The sequence below is a fragment of the Meleagris gallopavo genome, chromosome 19 (genome assembly GCF_000146605.3).
Source record: "Meleagris gallopavo isolate NT-WF06-2002-E0010 breed Aviagen turkey brand Nicholas breeding stock chromosome 19, Turkey_5.1, whole genome shotgun sequence".
NCBI lineage: Eukaryota > Metazoa > Chordata > Aves > Galliformes > Phasianidae > Meleagris > Meleagris gallopavo.
This window is the reverse complement of record NC_015029.2, coordinates 3,607,615-3,614,836: the sequence shown is the minus strand read 5'-3', so window position 1 is coordinate 3,614,836 and position 7,222 is coordinate 3,607,615. Positions and strand designations below refer to the sequence as shown.

General features: G+C 45.6%; 1 long non-coding RNA gene across 6 annotated transcripts in view; it reads right to left on the bottom strand.

Moving 5' to 3' along the window:
* LOC104913664 overlaps positions 1–2,134 on the bottom strand; it is a 161,169-nt gene extending 159,035 nt beyond the window's left edge. For all 6 annotated transcript variants that reach the window (XR_002120585.2, XR_002120578.2, XR_795534.3 and 3 more), the window contains exon 1: positions 1,636–2,134. This is a non-coding gene — a long non-coding RNA (uncharacterized LOC104913664). The remainder of the gene's footprint in view (positions 1–1,635) is intronic.
* Positions 2,135–7,222: the final 5,088 nt, after the last annotated feature.

The following is a 7,222-nucleotide window of genomic DNA, read 5'->3' as shown; positions in this document are numbered from 1 at the left end:
AAAAAAGGACAAAATAATAAAAAAACAAAACTGAGGCCAACACCCAGCACTGCAGCCCAAAGGCTGCACATCATACCCTATTCCTGCTCACCACACCATTGCTAATCCAAGCCAGGATGCCATTGGCCTTTTTGGCCACCTGGGCACACTGCTGGCTCATATTCAGCCAACTGTCCATCAGTACACCAAGGTCCCTTTCCATCAGGCAGCTTTCCAGTCACTCTTCCCCAAGCCGTTGCCACAGGTTGTTGTGACCAAAATGCAGGACCTGACACTTGGCCCTGTTGAAACTCAGACACTTTACTCAGCACATCAATCCAGCCTATCCAGATCCCTCTGTAATGCCTTTCTCCCCTCTAGTCAATCAACACTCCCTCCCAACTGTGTCATCTGCAAACTTATGAGGATGCACTCAATCGCCTCATCACAGTCACTGATGAAGATGCTAATATGAGTAGCCCTAGTACTAAGCCCTGGGGGACACTGCTTGTGACTTGCCACCATCTGAATTTAACTCCATTGACTACAACTCTTTGCACCCAGCCAGTTTCATCCAGCAGAGCATACATCCATCCAAGCCATGGGCAGCCAGCCTCTCCATGAGGATGCTGTGTGGAACAGTGTCAAAGGCTCCAGTGAGATTTAGGTAGACCATATTGACAGTCTTACCTTGGACAGCACCTCCAAGTAGGAAGAACTATCATCCTCACTGTTGTCCGGTTGTCCTTGCAGAGCACTGTACCTGTTCTGCAAGAGCAACTGAGGCAGTATGGGGAATTGCTGGGCAGGTGCACCCGGACTGCTGAGCAGGGACCTTTTGCCACTGCCTCCTACCCCTCAATTCATCATCATTGTTGTTAGGGGGAGGAGTGGACAGGGAGTTCACTGTAGCAGGAATTTTGCCTGCCTGCTGGTGCCCCTCCTATTACCCATTTGCAAGGTGGTGGGGGTGATATACTCCTTGTGGAGCCTAAAACTGCTCCTAAAGTAACTGCCTAAAACCCAATGCTGGTAGGGATGGGCACCACTAATCTATCTCCCACTCTCTGATGCTCCTCAGCCTCTCTACTTCCTCCTTCAAATCAGCCATAAGGAAGAGTAAACCATCCAGCTGGTCACATCTAACACAAGTGTCATCTCCACCACCCAGCACTGCAAGGGCCAGGCTCTGGCAGTCACTGCAGCCAGAGACATGTTCACTGCATGTTTGTGTAGAACTCAGCTAGGGACTCCACATTTTTCCTGGTAATAGCCTTCCACCAGCACACATCTCTGGCAAAGCAGCAGCTCACTACCACTACCTAGGGTGGCCTTAACGGCATACAGCCGATCTGTTCTGCCCTGTGGCCAGCACTGAGGACCCTGCCCCACCACATTACCAGCCCGCCTACAGGGGCTCCCACACTATCACTGGAACAGCGAATGAGCTACAGCGGCTCACTGCGTCACGTGACCGCACGGCTAACGGTTTCTCCACGTTTAAATAGCCCGCGGTAGCTCCGGGCACTGCGCAGTCACGTGACCGCACGGCTAACGATTTCGCCGCGTTTAAACAGCCCGCGGTAACTCCAGAACGCCTTCCCCACCCCAACTTGTGTAAGACTGACCCAGCCTACCCCGCTGTCGCAGACTTACCGAGCCTCTGCCGCCTCGCTACATTGACACGTGAATGGAGGGCTTACGGTTTCCCCACGTTTAAACAACCCGCGCGATGCGCACGCACCGACGACTCCTTTCCACCGCAGCCCGGAGGCTTTTTATAAGGGCGTGGGTGCGGCCGTCGTTGCCTTGGCAACGCCCACGCCACGCCGTCCTGTCTCGCGAGATCTGGCGTGATTCCCCCGGGAAAGAGAAACTGTCACTTCTGGCGCTCTCCATCTTTCACATCAATCAGAAAGACTCAAACTTCAGGATGAAATTCCACAGAGATCTGTCGAATTACTAGGAAACTAGAACAGAGAAAATATTTGTTCTGTGACAAGATGTGTTTGAAACTTGAAGTGAGGCAAAAAAAAAAAGATGAACAAATGTTACTAGAACATCAGATCATCTTAGAAGTGAAAGCTGTCAGGCTGTGCATAAGTTGTGTTTGGGAAGCTGGGAGAGTTCTGGAATGTGCAAAATGCTTTACAAAGCACTGCTTGTGTTGAACTGGCACTGCTGCCCAGAGCTGTAGGTGCCATCCCTGGCGGTGCCCAAGGCTGTGGATGGGCCCTGGGCAGCCTGAGCTGTGGGCTTGGAACGTGATATCTTTGAGGTCCCTTCCAACTTGGCTGCTCCATGACTCTTGATAATGTGTCTTAAAGTCGGTGCTTCCTGGAAGAATTATCTGAGAAAAATCAGAAAAAAAATCTCTGAAGTGAGCCGTTAAACATATGCAGAACTTTATTTCTGCTCCAGGATTCATGTACTGTAGCTTTGTTAAAAGAGTTGTTTGTTTCAGAGGTTTCTACCTTTGGACTTTTTTCCTGAGGGCCTCTCTCTGAGCTCTGTTGGGATGGAGGGAAGCCTGGAATTGCTCCTATGCCACAAAGTGAAGCAGAGGAGCCTCGTAGGTGTTTCTAATGATCAAAGCCACAGCTTCTTGCTCCCAGCCCAACACTAAGAGGCTCAGCAAATCCAAATATAATATTCAACCAATTTCTCAAAGAAGCTCCTTGACGTGAGAACTGGTGTTTATGAACATGTGCCGCTAGGTCTTGGGAAGTTGCTCTTGAATTACCTCATTAATGCTTATAAATGTGTCAAGGGTGAGTGTCATGAAGATGGAGCAGGCTCTTCTCAGTGACATCCAATAACAGGACACAGGGCTGTCGGTGCAAGCTGGAACTTAGGAGGTTACACATAAATATGAGAAAAAACATCTTCACATTCAGGATAACAGAGCACTGGAATAGGCTGCCCAGAGAGGTTGTGGGATCTCCTTCTGTGGAGACATTCAGAACCCTCCTGGACGGGTTCCTGGGTGACTAATCTGGGTATTCCTACTCCAGCAGGGGGATTGGATGAGATGATCTTTCAAGGTGCCTTCCAGTCCCTGACATTCTGTGATTCTGTGATTCTCTAACTGTCACGAACACTTTGTGTAACCCACCCGGATCTCTCCAGTTTCTGTCCCTGTTCGTAGTCATAAGGAGGATTGTTACTCTCCAATCATTTAGAGACAGACCAGGAAGCTTCAATATTTTTTGGCATGGGTGAGACTAAGAAAGCAATGGAGAGGAAAAAAATGGGTATATAAAACAGCAGATCAGATCATCTGCTCTTGCAAATGGTTTTAATGCTGCTGAAGTCAATGGAGCAACGTCAATTTACAGCTTTGGAGGCTCTTGCTCAGTCTGCAGACCTGGGCCAGAAATCAAAGCACTAGTTGAAACACCTGGCTTGCAAACCCTGAAGGAATAGATTTCTTTGTAAGTTCTTGACTGCTAGGGCTGACAGAAGGAAAGATATGTTCTTGGCCAGGCTTTACATGGTTGGAAGGAGAAAGTGAGATTCAGTTTTTATTTTAAAAAATGGGTGCTTTGTGCAGAGGCCGACTCTGTGAGACCCCCTGCCTTAGATTCATATTTTGACCAGCAACAGCTGTCAACTTTTAGTCGAGCTTTGTCCCTCTTTGGAATGCATTCATTACTTCTCATTTTGCAGTGTGGGGGGGATTGCTTTAAGAAAAAAAGAAAACAAGAAGTTCCAGTACTTAAGATTATAAATATATCCTATTAGGGTTTCTTTTTCTTCCATTCCAGACAAAAGCATTTCTGCTTCCAAGCTTGGTAGACCTCCTGACCCTGCTGATGTGGGTGGATGGCTCTGCATGTTCTGAATCATTTGCTTCCTTTTCAAGTGTTGCTTTCTCCTTATTTCAATTACCCTTCCTTTATAATTACATGGGCCGCTCCAGTGAGCGGGAGTGCTCTGGAGCTGACAGACCGTCTAACAGCAGGGCATGCTGGAGGCAAAATCTACATCCTTATCTGCCTTGGGCACCAGGGAAGCTGTGTGTTTAATAGCACAGGAGAAATTGTTCAAGAATATTCAGACACAAGCGATTGGTGGTGGGTTCACTGCCCAGGCTTGTACCAGGTTGGACCATGTGTAATTGCTCTCTCCCTCAGAGAGTTGTAAACTGCATGTACAAGGATCACCTCCCTTCATTCCTGCTGAGTGATTGCCTCTGTGGCACCAGGAGTCAAGAAAGTTTGGTCTGATACCTATTTGAGCTCAATGGGAGTCTTGTAACTAAACTTGAAAGAGATTAGTTCAGTCCCCAGTAGGTGCAGCCAGCACGGATGTGGCTAGGACAGGAAAAGAAAGTGGGAAACAATGCCTGATGCCTGGCCCTGCAGCTGCAGGTGGCTTATGGATGTACAGTGTGGTCATTCCTGTGGCCAGGGATAACTGCATAAAATTCAGAGTTTTGCACTATGCAATTTCTTAAGAAACTGACTTTTTTTTTTTTTTGGTCCTGATTTTCATCTTATTTGCAACAAAAATGAAATGGTTGGTTTTGTATAGAAGTCTTACAAAGCGGCAGACTTTAAACTGTGAAAGATTAAGCTTTAGAGGTGGAGGCTTAGCTTTATGTTGCTAGTTCTTTCCAATGAAGCTATGCCCTGTCTATTTTAAGAAAATGCTTTATTAAATAGTTTCCCAAAAGTTTAGATGGATTTCTGAGGCCACTTCCTGATTTCTTCTCCCTGTAGAAGCCAGGCTCACTGAATATCCCATCCAGACAGTGCACTATAATGTGGTGCCTTTTAGTAACCCATAGGGATACTGGAAAAGTACCTCTTTAATCAGACCTTAAAAGCCTATCTCCAATTGCAGAAGAGCTAGTGGAGCTGTTGCAAAAAAGAAAAAAAAAAAAAAAAGAAGGTGCATCCTGTGAATGCTTGAGCCGAAGGGTGTTTATTATAGAGGAAAGGATTTTTTTAGCCAATTAATTACACATTTCAAACTTAATCTCATATTGAAATTCTAAGAGGAATGCGTGTGGGAACAGAATGGGAAAGGGTGTCAAAAGGTTTTTCTTTAACAGCAGTTCCTGCAGTGAGTCATGAAGAAAGGACAATAATTGTTCCCATTGTCTTGTGTGCTTTGGTGCAGCCACCTGTTGGTTATTTGTGAGCTCATCATTATCACTTGCATTATTTTAGCTCTGTATGGAAGAGATTAAGCTGCTGGGGTTGTGTGGCTGAGCAGTACCATGGTATCAGAGGTAAGAACATAGAACTATTTTTCTCTTGATTCATCTAGGATTTAAAGGTGTATAAAATAACTTGGAGAGACGGTAGGTCTTACCACAAAGAGAGCAGTTGAGCATCTTGCATGCACAGCTTTCCTTCCATTCAGTGTGCTTCCTTGCTTGTGCTTGTTCTGTGCTCAGCCAGCAGGTAAAAGAGAGGCATGGATGCTTGCTCTCTACAAAGTGAGTCCAGGCTACTGCTTTGTTACTGGGGACGGGAAGCAAGAGGAAGGCAGTCTTCCCTTAAATTCAGTGGGGATCAGAAAGACATTAGTGCATGCAAGCATGTCAGTGCTATTGCAGAGCAGATAAGTACGTAGTCTGCAATCACACTTACCTCTGCAGTCACATTTATCTCCGCAGTGTTTTTAGCTGAAGCTGCAGCCTTACTGCAACCCGAAGTTGAGAAGGTGCAGAAGCACCTGGTGCTGCTCAGCTCGCACAGCAGGCTGCCTCCTAAATCTCACTTGGTTTGCAGCCTCAGACTGCAGAAGGAAGAGAGCAGGGCAGAGAGGAAGCAAAAAGGTCAGGACAGCTAAGAAGAAAGTGTGGCCAGAGATCAGGCTGTCTTCTTACAAAGACTTGAGCATTAAGTAAAACAAGAAGAGGTGAGGAAGAACATTCTGCTATGGAGTGGTTAGGACTGACTTTTTTTTTTTTTTTTGCTTTATTGGAATTGCCTTAAGGGTAAAAGGTCAGTGCTATCCTAGACCTCTTACCCATCAGAGCATCTCCATGGGAGCAAGGAAAGCTATGGCTTCTCCATCCCTTGTAAAGAGCACAATGTGCTCTGTGCCTTGCCTTTGGGACGTGACTCGGTATCTTTACCTGGGGAGTGTTTCTTTTTATTCTTTTATCTTATATTTGGATGCAGCAACAGAGGCAGGGGGCTGCTTAAAATTCCCTTTGACTTTTCAAAATGTTTCTGGGGGCCTAAGGTATTTGTAGGAGTAAAATATAGAATTACAACCTAGGTGCTTGGTTCAGACCTCTGAAAGGATCAGGCAGTGATGGGGAGCAATGGCAGACAATACCCAGGCCTCTCAGAAGTGGCTGTGGATCACAGAACCTCTCTGAAATCAAAACCCTTTCCTTTCCTTTTAATTCACTATGAACTTATTAAATCCAAGGAAGTCTACAGTGAACATGTACAAGTCTATGGAATCCAGGAGTGAAAGACTTTCTTAAAATGCTCCCACCTTCCTCAATCATCTTTCAAAACTTTTAAGTTTCAGGTATATTGACAGTGCATCATACCTGCAAAGGCATCAAGTAATACATCAGATGAAGAGGAAAATAAACTAGTGTTTCTCTTATTCAGGGAAACCTCAAATTGTGACAGGAGCAAAATCTTATGTTACACAAGTTCTGTAAATAACAGAGTTTAGTTCTCTCCTGAGATGTGATGAGAAGTGAGAGTAACTTCCTGGATTTTCTGAGAACAAAGGATCGTTTCTCATCTGGGATGCCTTAAGGGAGGGTAAGAGCTTGTGGAAAAGGGTTAGAGGACAGAGGTCTGGAAAGTTTGGGGCTCACTTAAGGGATTTCAGAGAAATCCAGCTCCTCAGCTCCCTTGCTGAATGACTTGGACAAGGGCTTAACAACTTTCAGTTTTCCTGCCGTAGAGAAAATGCTTGTGTAAAAGCATGTTTCTTCTCTTATCACCTGTGTCCAAGCAGAGGGTTAGTATTACAAGCACAAAATAATGAAACAATTTAGAGTTGTCTCTATATCTTAGTTTCTGGTAAAGACTCTTCTGCCACATGCTTTTTATCAGAACAGCTGTATTCTGCTCTGAGTCAGTTCCACCCCAAGTAGCTCTCAGCTTCACCTCACCCTGGGGAAATGAGAGAACGGGCTATGGGATAAATGTAGTTTTTCTCTCTCGGTCTTCAGTGATTCTTCCTGCTTCATTCTGCCCTTCTGTGCCTTTTTAGCCTTATTCTTCAGCTTTCTCTTTTTTTCTTTCTTTTTTTT